Here is a 14684-nt window from a genome sequence, read left to right as displayed (position 1 = left end):
CTACAAAGTGATTTTTGACAGCTATTTAGAATGCCTAGATATGTTCGGATTGCATTGATATGTTCACAAGAGTTATTCAGATTTACCAGAGCTACAACTTTGCAAAATATTGTTATTGAAAAATTAATAGTCCCTGGAAGTTATTCTAAAAAAAGTAAAAAAAAAATTTTTCTTCCTATATTTTTTCAACAAAAGTGCACGAAAAAGCTATTTTTTGGAAACAGATTTTAACAAAATTTATTTGGCGGACTCTTAGCTATATTATTGGCATATAAAGTTAAGCCGTAACACAAAGTCTGAATTAGCTGTTAACCCAAAACTGATGACACCTTTTTTAGAGGGCCCACTGATTTTCAGAAACTTTGGGGGCCCATAAAAAAAAATCGGTCACCAAAATGGACAAACTGAGTATAGGGTTTTACTACCCTTTGGTAGTAGAGTCGAACCTATACTATAATGATCTTGTGTTTTTCCAAAAGTCTTCATTTGTTGCATAGTGTAATAATAAAAACAACAATTAAAACCTTCAAATGCATTTTTAATTAATATAAGAAAAATCTATAATTAACTAGTAACAATATAATTATTCAATGTTACAAACTCTATTGTTAAAATTTTACTGTTGACTATTAACAAATTTTTTGTTTAATTTGACAAACTCGTTGTTAAAACATATTGTTGAGTGTTAACAATTTTAAGTAACAAAAATATTTTTTGTATCTACAAAATCGGTTGTTGGTGCCTTTCAATTAAAAAAATAATTGTATTGACGAAAATGGTAATTAATATGACAATTGATTTGTCGTAATTTTTTTCTGTGTACTATTTTGGTTCAATATATGGATGCTATGACCTATTATGGTCCTAAGTATTTGAGGGCTATTTTTGTAGAATTTCATATAAACAACGCTATTAACAATAGTGGACCTTATATGGGAGCTATGCCGAATTATGGACCAATATTTAAAAAAATCTTGTAATACGATTCTTGGATACAAATTACTGTTCTGTGTAAAATTTTGGTTCAGTATAGATTTTTTTTGGATATTTCTGCAGGTTAATGGCTATGACCAATTATGGGCCTATCATCATAAAATTTTGTACATCGATTTTTGTATACATATATTGAATAAATTTGTTTCGAATTTCAACCTGATAACTGTATTTGTAAGAAATTTATGAGGATTTTAGTGATTTTCGGGAGTGGACCTTATATGGGAGCTATGGTTAAATATGGACCGATATTCACAAAATCCAGAAGTATGATTACTGGATACAAATTACTGATCTGTGCGTAATTTCATTTTGATATTGATATTTTTTAGATATTTATGTAGGTTATTGTGTTTTTCGGAAGTGGTCCTTATATGGGAGCTATAACCAATTATAGGCCGATCTTCATAGAATTAGGTATAGCGATTTTGGTATATATTGGAATTATTTATGTCGAATTTCAACATGATAGCGACATTTATAAGACATTTATGCTTATTTAAGAGATTTTCGGAAGTGTACTTTATATGGGGGCTATGGTCAAATATAGGCCGATCCACGAAAAATTTTGTAATATAATTTTTTTTACCACGAAACTTATTTTTGCTGAATTTTCTATGAATATTCCTATTCTGTATTCATTTATAGACCATAGAACCATATTTCGGGAAGAAATTTGTATGGGGGCTAGGATAAATCATGATTCTTATAATTTTCACCAGAGTTACTCCCTTTATCATAAAAGTGATGAGTGCAAAATTTTATGATATTAGCTGCAATATATTTACAAAAATGACCAAAAATATGTGAAAATTATAAATTTTTTTTGAGATTGTCCCACATTTTAATTCATAAATTTGGTTCCACTGTACCGATTTCGCTGATTTTCAATACCAAACTGCTTAGGGCAATAATAAACATTTTGCTTGCAACTCTACTAAGTTTGTTTGCGTATTTTGGACGTGAGCGTGTTTTACACAGACGGACAGACAGACGGACATGGCTCAATCGACTTAGAATTTCATAAGGATCAATAATATATATACTTTGTTGGGTCTCATATGAATATTTCTCAATGTTACACACGGAATGACAAATTTATATATACCTTCATTCAATATTTAAAATTTGAATTATTTGATTTTTTATATTTTATTTTAATATGTATTTCATTCGAAAAAAGAAGACTTTTTAATAAACAAGTAATATGGTTTAGTAATGGTATGATACCCTACACCGGGTATATGATTATAAAGAGTTTTCTTTTGATATGAAACTTATTTGTGTTGAATCTTATTTGACACATTTTCGGTAGTGGGCCTTATATGGTCACAAAATTTGGTGGGATGAATTTCGAATATATGAAACATATTTGTGTTGAATTTTGTTTGGATACTGACATATTTCAGAGATTTATGTATATTAATGACATTTTTAGAATGTTGCTTATATTGGGGCTATGGAATATTGTTGACCGATCGTCACGAAATTTGGTCGTTCGGCTTACAGAAAACTTAACTGTGCTGAATTTGGTTTGAATATGTTTATAATTAAGATATTTATGAGAGCTTAACTATTTTCAAATAGGCCAATTGTATGGGGGCTAGGATAAATAATGGACTGATTCTAACCAAATTCAATAGCCTTTGTCCCTGGGGCAATATAAAGGTTTGTGCCAAATTTTGTCGAATTATCTTTAAACCTGCAACCTGTAGTTTGATTACAAGGTTTACATGGATGGACGGACGGATATCGCTTAGTTGACTCAGAAAGTGATCCTGAGCAGATTGATATACTTTAAGGTGGGTGTTGGGACAATATTTTTGTATGTTGAAAACAACAGCCCTAACCCATTATACCTCCCCCACTATGATGGTGTAGTTTATAAACATGCACTTTTCTTAATAAAACTTTTTGTATACTAATAAATTTTTTTTTATATTTTAATTTGGACTTTATATACATATGTATATAAAGGATGAAATTTTGACATTTAGTATAGAATATTTGGGTCTTTAACGCACTATTTTTTTAAAAGGAATTTATTGGCAATCTTAAAGGATAAACATTTTAAAGGACATTTTTTGATCCTTACAGGATAAAATAAAGATAATACAAAATATTTTACAACTCTTCTTGTTCTTTTGACATACCCCCGACAAAAGCTTTTAAGTGGAAATAAAATATAGAACTTCTATTTTTAATTTAGACTAAAGCACTTATGTATATAAACTAAGATGAAAAATAATCTTATTTCGATATAGAAAATTATTTTTGTAAATGTTACATTTCACGTAGAAACTTATGTAGGTTGTTTTGCTAAAAGTAAATTATAGAAAACCCTTAAGAAGAAATAAGATATTTTGTAAAGTTTTTTTCTTACATTTTATTTAAAAATTTATAGAATTTTAAAACATTTACGAATTAAGTTGTTTTGTCAAAAACAAATCAACAAGAAATCCAAGTAAGTTGATTAGTTTTTGTGTGATATCTCAGAAACTAATTTTCGTAAGAAGAAGCAGATTAGTGTAAACGGAGCGTTTTGAGAAGTTAGCTTTATTATAAAAAAAACTAAGATATTTTCTTATCTCGACTTAAGATGTTTTGTTCAAACTCCACACATATGTTTTTCATTTCAATCCATATAAAATCTTAAATTTTTAAATAAATATTTAGTGGAATAAAATGAAAAATAAAATCCTTTCAATTTAAACTTCCCAATATACGATAATAATTTTTTATGTGTGAATAATAAAAAAAATCCACAAAAGGAGAAAGAATATGCTTGTACGACATGTGATGTGTGTATGTTTTTCTGAAAAACAGCAATATTTGATATTTTTGTTACTTAAGTTGGGAAATACTCAACACCATGTACTCCGTGAGCATTCACAGCAACATACTTCAGATCATGAATTGTGCAAACAAAATAATATAAGCTTGAGTGTATTGTATACATACACATATGTATTAATGTACATTAGACAGGACCTTAAAAAACATATTTGCCTTGGATGAGTCTTACATCGTTCTTTAGTAGCTAAACCTAGCTGCTGTAAAATTAGAGGCGAACCCGTTATATGATATACATATAATAATGTTTTTGATTCTTCATACATTTTTCTATTTAAATAATATTGATACTTTTTTATCACAGTGCCATTTTCTAGTAATTTCATGAATTATCTAACGGACAAAACTAGAATGTTCTCTTTCTAGAGCTTTTAGCAGATTAAATGTTAATATTAGCAGCTTTAACAGTCAATATTGTTATTCGTATAAACAATTTTAATAACAGCGTGTTATCAACATTGTTGATAAGTAGATGTTACGAGCTCTGGGAATGTTTATAAACATGATGAATGTTGCAAGCACTCGTTAGAGACCGTTAAATTCTAATTGATAGTGCAATTTTGTAACAATATATTTGTAATGCGTTCTTTTAAATAAACTTATTTTAATAAATTGGAAAAAACGATTGTTTACACAATGTCAAAACCTTTAATAGATTTCCTTAAATTTTGCATCAGTTACTTTTAGATACTAAAGAACAAAACACTGCCCATTTAAAGAAAATATATATTTTTTAAGGGCTGGTCTAATGTACATATGCATGTATAAGTAGGAGTGGGTATATCGGGATCAATGAGTGTGATTCAGCAACATTTTAAACTTTTTCCTTTCAGTTTTATTTCATTTCATTTTGGTTGTTGCAACAAATATAATGCTACAAAATACAAGTCACCAACTTGATTTATTGATGTCGATGTCGTCAACTATGAAAGCAATCAATCGAAATTCAATTTTCATTGGTGTTATAGTTATAGTTAATGCTTTTGTTGTAGCTGGTGGTAGTGGTGGTGATAGAGCTCACATTTGGCACTGTTTGTATTTTAGGTGTCTGCTTGAAATTGAAAAAAGTTCTAAGCTAGAAATTATTTATGAAATATACATGGTGTTTTAGAGTATTTAATAAGAAATTTAAATTGATTTATAGATAAATCAACAGTCGTGGTTGTCATAGTAATGATATTCTATTCCATTCTTAAATGACAAAGTCCAACCTTTCGAATAAAACCAGAAATTTGAAAAAATAATCAGAACTTCTTTTTTCATAGCCGATTCCAATTTAAAATTTCAAATGGCCCACCCTTTAGTATTATACTTTTGTTCAAGATTCCTCGCCTTATTACTTGCAGTAGCAATAATCAGTTCTTCGCCATACTTTACAGCATTTTTAACGATTTTGAAAGCTAAATATTGTGAGAAGCTGTATGGCAGCAAAAACGATGCTGCACTGATTTATACCAAATCGTTAGCGAATATTTAAAAAAACTTTTTTGGACTTTGAGATGTGGGGTCCGTCATCAACAAATAAATACTAATATCCATCACATAGGTCTGTGTGAACTTGCATGTCAATTGGATTAGTTGGTTAGAAATGCCTGATTAATTTCCAAAATATATTTCAATAAGCCTAGAGATTAAATGGATAAAAGATTTACAATTTTAAGATGCAGATTGTCTAAAGCTTACTATTGCGTTCAGTTTTGAAAAAGTATATTGGTTTCCGCTTACAAACATTTATTTAAATAATTTTAAAACTCTATCATTTTGGTAAGTTGACATAACTTTTCCAAGTTTTGCATTGTTTTGGATAATAAAAAGTAGAGTGTTATATTCCTCTGTGCCGAATCTTGTATACCCAATTTGTGACAATAAAATGTTTTTCTGATATTGAGGTTATATGACCCGACCCTCACAAAATAGTTTATATGGTAGAACGATTTTGGACCGCATAAAACTTGTCAATGTCAAATTTCATCATGATATTAATTGTTATAAGCTAATTATGAATGCACAATTCATTTTCTGAGGGCGACTTTGTAAGGGGACTAGGTACAAATATTACCCGATTTTTGCCATACATTACCGTATAATTTTACTGTACTTAGAATTAATTTGTACAAAATTTTATTTGTGGAAAATTCCAGCCAGCTACCTTCAAATGATTCAAATCCTCCTTTCTAAAAAATGAGTTTTTTGAAAGTTTGAGATTTCTAATTTTGTGAAAATTTCTGAGACTCATCTTACAAGTAGATACTTTAATATCCCAGGATTTTCATTTCATAACACAAATCATACCGGCAGAAAAGTTCATGGTGGTACTGGTATCTCAGTTAACCCTAGTTAGATAAGGTACGTCTACGAGACGTAGGCCTTTTCAATTTTGTGCTATTACTCTTACATTTGTTAACTTACAACTTTCTCACGCTCAATTATCTCAGGCGTTAGCAGCAGCTTATTGGTGGTGATCAGTGTTGCCACAACCTCAAAATATTTGTAACCAAGTTTGATTAAAAAAATAACCAAAATGCTAAAAAGTAACCAAAAAAAAGTTTATTGCAGACGTCATGTTTATAACTTTTTTTAAAAAAGTATGAACAGAGGTATGAATTTTTATTTTTTTTAATACATTTTACACAGGTTTTTATACTTCAATATAAATTTTATGTCAAGATTTTTTTTTTAAATATCACCTATATAAATAAAATAAACAAGTAAGAGTGCTATATTCGGCCGTGCCGAATCTTATATACCCTTCACCAAATTATACTTCAAAATTTTAAATATTTTTAGGTAAACAAAATTTAACTTTTTTTCCAGTTGTTTTTTGAATTTTTTGGAAAAAAAAATTTTTCGATTGTTATTTTAAATTTTTTTTTTAAATTTTAAATTTTTTTTTTTTTTTAAATTTTAAAATTTTTTTTTTTTTAAATTTAAAAAATTTTTTTTTTTTAAATTTTAAATTTTAAAATTTTTTTTTTTTTAAATTTAAAAAATTTTTTTTTTTTAAATTTTAAAATTTTTTTTTTTTTTAAATTTTAAAATTTTTTTTTTTTAAATTTAAAAAAATTTTTTTTTTTTAAATTTTAAAATTTTTTTTTTTTTTTTAAATTTTTTTTTTTAAAAAAAAAATTCGGGTTCAAAATTTTTTTACCGATTTTGACCCATTGTAGGTCCAACTTACTATGGTCTTATATACGTCGTTGCAAATGTCTTTGAAATATCTATCATTAGATATCCATATTGTCTATATTAATGGCTATGCCGAATCTTATATACCCTTCACCTTTGTTGTGGATGCATTATTATTTTTTATAATTAGTATATAGGTATGTATGTACATTGCCCACTTTCAGCGTACAGCATCCTAAATTTATCAAGAACACAAAAAACAACAACAACGCCAAACGAAACAAAACACCAAAAGAAAAAACAAAATACGCAAGGCAATGAAACCAACACACATCCAAACATACGTTTAATTGTATAAAAAACAACAACAACGCCAAAAGAAACAAAATACGCAAAGCATGCACATTCAAACATACAATTTGTTGATTTTTTGTCAAAAAAACCAACACACAACCAAACAAACGTTTAGTTGTATAAAAAACAACAACAACGCCAAAAGAAACAAAACACAAAAAAAAAACAAAATACGCAAAGCATGCACATCCAAAAACATACGTTTTGTTGCTTTTTTGTCAAAAAAACCAACACACAACCAAACAAACGTTTAGTTGTATAAAAAACAACAACAACGCCAAAAGAAACAAAAAACAAAAAAAAACCAAATACACAAAGCTTGCACACCCAAGCATACGTTTTGTTGTTTTTTTGTCAAAGCATGCAATACATTGTGTTTTTTGATGAAATTTTCAGAGGTTGTCTCGGATTTTTGCTCATATCTCCGTTATTTATGGACGGATTTTGCTGATTTTAAATAGCAAAATTCTCGAAAGTATGTCTGACAGAATTGTTGAAGATTTGGATCCCGGAGATATCTGGGGCCTTCAGAAAATTGATTTCAACAGACAGACAGACGGACAGACAGACAGACAGACAGACGGACATGGCTTAATCGACTCCGCTATCTATAAGGATCCAGAATATATATACTTTATAGGGTCGGAAATGAAAAATGTAGAAATTACAAACGGAATGACAAACTTATATATACCCTTCTCACGAAGCTGAAGGGTATAAAAATAGGTCAAAAATCGAGGTTGTCTTGGTTTTTTCCTCATATCTCAGCCATTTGTGGACCGATTTTGCTGATTTTAAATAGCAAAATTCTCGAAAGCATGTCTGACAGAATTATTGAAGATTTGGATCCCGAAGATATCTGGGGTCTTCAGAAAACTGATTTCAACAGACAGACAGACAGACAGACGGACAGACAGACAGACAGACAGACAGACAGACAGACAGACAGACAGACAGACAGACAGACAGACAGACAGACAGACAGACAGACAGACAGACAGACAGACAGACAGACAGACAGACAGACAGACAGACAGACAGACAGACAGACAGACAGACAGACAGACAGACAGACAGACAGACAGACAGACAGACAGACAGACAGACAGACAGACAGACAGACAGACAGACAGACAGACAGACAGACAGACAGACAGACAGACAGACAGACAGACAGACAGACAGACAGACAGACAGACAGACAGACAGACAGACAGACAGACAGACAGACAGACAGACAGACAGACAGACAGACAGACAGACAGACAGACAGACAGACAGACAGACAGACAGACAGACAGACAGACAGACAGACAGACAGACAGACAGACAGACAGACAGACAGACAGACAGACAGACAGACAGACGGACGGACATGGCTTAATCGACTCCGCTATCTATAAGGATCCAGAATATATATACTTTATAGGGTCGGAAATGAAAAATGTAGAAATTACAAACGGAATGACAAACTTATATATACCCTTCTCACGAAGGTGAAGGGTATAAAAACTTGGAAATTTGGAACATGTAAAAAGTGCCGTATTTTCTAGGTTTTTTCCCAAGAAGGCCTATATATTTTTTCTTTCGTAAAAAAATTTTCTTCGGGACTATATACAATTTTTATATGATCCGTAAATAGAATTTAATGCAAAAGCGTGTAAATAAATTTTGGCTCACTTAAGCGGACACAACACACCCCAGACCTATCCAAACTTGACCATTTTTTTTAAAAAAAATTTATATTTGAGTAAAAAATTCTAAAAATGCAAAGCACCTATAAAACACCTATTCTATATTCTTCTTAAATATCTACAAAATTTGTTTACTAGCACACGGTAAATAATGTTCAAGTAGGCACTTTTCTAAAAAAACTCAGTTTTTGGAACACATTTTCCCGGTTTAGGAATTTCGGTATTTGAAAATAAAAAATTTCAAAATTTGTAATGTCGTTATGATATCTTTAACCGTTAAAATTTTACATTAATTCAAATTTTATATTTTTTTTTTTTTTTGGAAAATCACCATGTTATAATTTTTAAAGTTTTTAAGGTAAATGACGTTCCAAAAATTTATAAAATTATTTAATTTTACTAAAATAATAATCTTCAAGTCCTAACGTTTTCAACAATATCAAATACTTATATAAAAAGTCTTTATTTACTCCTCAGAAGTTCCACAAACCTTGCCCCATTTGAAAAATTTGTACGCTTTTTTCATATACATACATATTTCATGCAAAATGTTGCTAGTTAATATCAAATGTAAATTTTAAATTCAAAAACATAATGACTTAACAGAAAGTTTACACCTAACTTTCTGTTAAGTCAGTATGTTTTGCATGCAATATATGAAAAACGTATAAAATTTTAATTTTCGATCTCGTTATACAATTTAAATATTGAAAAATCTGTCTATAACAAAATGTTTAGAAACAAGTAAGAGTGCTATATTCGGCTGTGCCGAATCTTAAATACCCTTCACCAAATTATACTTCAAAATTTTAAATATTTTTAGGTAAACAAAATTTAATTTTTTTTCCAGTTGTTTTTTGAATTTTTTGGAAAAAAATTTTTTTCGATTATTTTAATTTTATTTTTTTTTAATTTAAAATTTTTTTTTTTTAAATTTAAATTTTTTTTTTTTAAATTTAAAAAAATTTTTTTTTTTGTTTTTTAATTTTTTTTTTTTTTTTAAAAAAAAAATCTTGTTCAAAATTTTTTTCCCCGATTTTGACCCATTGTAGGTCCAACTTTCTATGGTCTTATATACGTCGTTGCAAATGTCTTTGAATTATCTATCATTAGATATCCATATTGTCTATATTAATGTCTTAGTAATCCAGATATAGGTAAAAAAAATAGGTCAAAAATCGAGGTTGTCTTGGTTTTTTCCTCATATCTCAGCCATTTGTCGACCGATTTTGCTGATTTTAAATAGCAAAATTCTCGAAAGCATGTCTGACAGAATTATTGAAGATTTGGATCCCGAAGATATCTGGGGTCTTCAGAAAACTGATTTCAACAGACAGACAGACAGACAGACAGACGGACAGACAGACAGACAGACAGACAGACAGACAGACAGACAGACAGACAGACAGACAGACATACATACAGACAGACAGACAGACAGACAGACAGACAGACAGACAGACAGACAGACAGACAGACAGACAGACAGACAGACAGACAGACAGACAGACAGACAGACAGACAGACAGACAGACAGACAGACAGACAGACAGACAGACAGACAGACAGACAGACAGACAGACAGACAGACAGACAGACAGACAGACAGACAGACAGACAGACATACATACAGACAGACAGACAGACAGACAGACAGACAGACAGACAGACAGACAGACAGACAGACAGACAGACAGACAGACAGACAGACAGACAGACAGACAGACAGACAGACAGACAGACAGACAGACAGACAGACAGACAGACAGACAGACAGACAGACAGACAGACAGACAGACAGACAGACAGACAGACAGACAGACAGACAGACGGACATGGCTTAATCGACTCCGCTATCTATAAGGATCCAGAATATATATACTTTATAGGGTCGGAAATGAAAAATGTAGAAATTACAAACGGAATGACAAACTTATATATACCCTTCTCACGAAGGTGAAGGGTATAAAAAGTAACCAAAATGAAAAATAAATGCACATCTACACATCAGGAAAAAAAATAACCAATTTTGGTTATAAATAATCAAAACGGCAACACTGGTGGTGATTGTTTTGGAGCTGTGAGTTATTTAGTTTTTGAGAAATAAACGAATTTGCTATTCTCGGATCCACTGGAAAATGTGAGCGAATCGAATGATGAATTAATTGAGATGATGTTTAAAGTGATGTAAATGATGAGCTTGTTGACATCCTTGAGCCTGATGAGAATATATCACCGATTCAGGAAAATCCTTAAGAACCTGATAATTTTAAAGTAAAAGTAAGCACTGCTGGACTACACCAAAGGTTCAAACGCTGGGCGAATTTCTGCAATGAATGTAGATTGTAGGGAAAGAAAACCAACTCGTGAATGCATAAAATAAAATGAATACAGAAATGATTTCAACCAAAAAAATTATCAATATTATTTTCGGTGATATCCTTTAAAGGGTATAAACTAGCATACGTCTTTCAGACGTATCGTTATCTTTTCAGAAGATGTTACAAAAAAATAACGTTATCTAACTAGGGTTAAAAGGCGTTTAAAATATTATGCCCTAGATGAATTTTCAAAAGAATATATGCAAGCAAATTCCATTCGAATGGATTGTTTATTTGGAGACAATTCGATATCGTTTCCTGGCATGTGATGATTACAATGCGAAGCACACATACTGGATTAATTAACACTAGAGGCAGCTTTTCAAATTTAGATATAAATTTTCAAGAATTACAATGTTCTAAATTGTAGAGGACGATGAGTTTATTTATAATTTTTTTTTAAAATAAATCGCACATTTTAATAAAAATTAAAATTAAATTCCGCATAATTCAAGAAGTTAAGCTAAATCTTACTACTGATTCATTATAAACGTAGTGATGATTTTACCATTAAATTGAATTTGATGCACATACCTTCTTTCAATAAATTTGACTTCATTAGTGTATTTTGTTCTTAAAATGTTGTTTTATTAATCATTAGCGTACAAAGTTCCTTTTCAGAAATAAACATTCTAAAATCTATGATTATAAATGATTTTGAAATTTGATAATGGAGTTTTATTAATTATTTGGTAAAATTTATAATGAAAATTTTGAAATTTATTTTTAAAATATCCGCTATATTGGCGATAAAATTCTAAATAAAATAAAAAAACTTGCTAACAGTTATCTCTTCCCTATAAAAAGTTATACGCATCCAAAGTTGGAACTTGTAAAAAGGGCCGTATTTTTAATGTTTTTTTCTAAAAAAGCCCATATATTTTTTCTCTTGTAAAAAAAAATTTCTTTGGGACTATATAGAAATTTTATATTATCCGGAAAGATAACTTAATGCAAAAGCGTGTAAAGAAAATTTTGCCTCACTTAAGGAACACATTTCCCCTGTTTTAGGAATTTCGGTATTTATTTTATTTAGAATTTCATCACCAATATAGCTGATGTTTTAAAAATAAATTCCGACCCTCCGTAGGCCCTCCATATCTAAAAAAGCATAAACAGATCGATCAAACTTAAAAAAAAAAAAATCAATAAACCTGAATATCTCTTCAACTAATAACCTACACTTCTAAGCGTATTTTTTGTAGACCTGATCAAGGACTATTTATATTCAATTTTTCAGCTCATTCGGATCATAAATTTTTGGCGATAAATTTTTGGCTATATTCGGCTGTGACGAAATTCTAAATATTCTTAGGCAAACAAAATTTAATTTTTTTTCTTCAAAATTGTTTATGAACCACTTACTATATTACTATTGACACCACTGTGTACTATCCGCTTTTATATGGAATCTCTTTAACTTGAAGATTACATTTCATACAATTTATTTAATATTTGGACTTATAGATTTCCAAAATATTTTATGTATAAATTGTAATGCAAAAGTTACATACAATGTTTTCCAAATATATATTAAAATTGTAAATCTTAGCAGTTTTCTTAAAAAAAAAAAAATTCGATTAAATTTACTTTACACTCACATGACTTTTATGTTGTATAAACTATTCCGCATAAAAAATGTATTTATTCTAAATTGCAGTAAGAGGGAACAATATTTACTTTTCATCAAATAAATACTTAACGAACTTTTTACTATTATTTTTGTTCATCTAATGCAATAAAATATCAGTGGCTTTTACAAACCACTTGACAGTATGTATTATTCTACGATATTGGTATGTGCAAAGGAAATGTTTTAAAATAAAATCAACTCGAACTATTGTCAGCCTGTATGACGAATTTCCAATACCCTACAGATAAAAAAAACTAATGACACTTCAAGACGTTATCGTTCAATTCTGCAGGACAGACACATAATTTTGCCAATGGTATTTAAATGTGATTATGTGAAAATATGGCAGTTGCTTGGTTCTATATATTAATATTTGTTATTGGTTGAAGGTCCTGTGAATTTGCATATTTAAGTGCTATGTGCAAACATCTGCCTTTATCTTTCAAAAAATTTTGCAAATATACATATGAGAATGTCATCAGCGAAATTTAGGATTTAATGGAATTTCCGGGATTTTCCACAAAATACAATATGTTACAAACAGAAGGTCATTTGTACATATGCTATGAAATTCCTGGAAAAATATATTAAGGCAGAAATGGAATTTAAGTGAAAAAGTGAACAACATGCATTTTGAAAATACTTCCTTGCACAAACAATATTCAATTTCTTAAGGACAGATAGTGAAAAATAAAACTTACAATATCACTGAAAAGGGATACACACAGGCACACACAATATATTTTTACTTACCTCAAAACATGTAGCACTCGCTTACATGCAACTACCTGAAATCCTGTATCAACAGCGAAACAAGAAATAACAATAACATCAACAATGTGACAACAACAATATGTTGTTAGTATTAAGCAACATGTTCAGATTCCCTCCATATGTGAAGGCAGTCGGGTGTGTCTGTCTTAAGTAGAGAAGGTGTATGAGTGTGTATTAGGGTGTCCTACATTTGGTACTTTTGGGATTTTCGATGCTCCTACTCAAGCAACAATTACAAAACGTTTGCGAGCAGCAGGAATCGACACCAAATCAAAATATCCATGGCGCTAAGGTAACTCTCTGTAATTGGTGGAAGCAAAAGGGTTCTATCTATTATAAGCTGCTAAAATCTGACCAGATAATCACAGGGAATCTATACCGAACGCAACTAATTCGTTTGGAATGAGTATTGGGAGCAAAACGCCCAGAACATGAAACTGCAATTCTACCATTACAACGCTCAATGTTGCAATACCTGTTAAAAACTATTTAGAATGAAGTGGTTGGTAAGTTTTCTCTTACCCGCTATATGGTCCAGGCTATGCATCGCACAGTGGGGGATCTGAAAAAAGTGGAAATAAATCTGTAACTTCAAAACCGATAGTCTGATTTTAATAAAATTTCCCAAGGATATAGAGGAGGTGTTGGTAAGTTTTAACTTTGAATTTGGCGCATAAAAACAAGGGAAGGACGAGCCACAATGCCCCAAGTGGGGCACCTCGGGTATATCAAAAATTAAAAATGATGCCAAATTGTTTGCAATCCGATTTGAACGATCTTTATACACACGGAATCTACTAGACGAGATCTACAAAAAACATATATTTATAGTAAAATTTTATTTTATTTACCCACCTTTTTTGTTAATAACGGATC

The sequence above is a fragment of the Calliphora vicina genome, chromosome 2 (assembly GCF_958450345.1).
Source record: "Calliphora vicina chromosome 2, idCalVici1.1, whole genome shotgun sequence".
NCBI lineage: Eukaryota > Metazoa > Arthropoda > Insecta > Diptera > Calliphoridae > Calliphora > Calliphora vicina.
The sequence above is the reverse complement of the archived record's forward strand: the minus strand, read 5'-3'. Positions refer to the sequence as shown.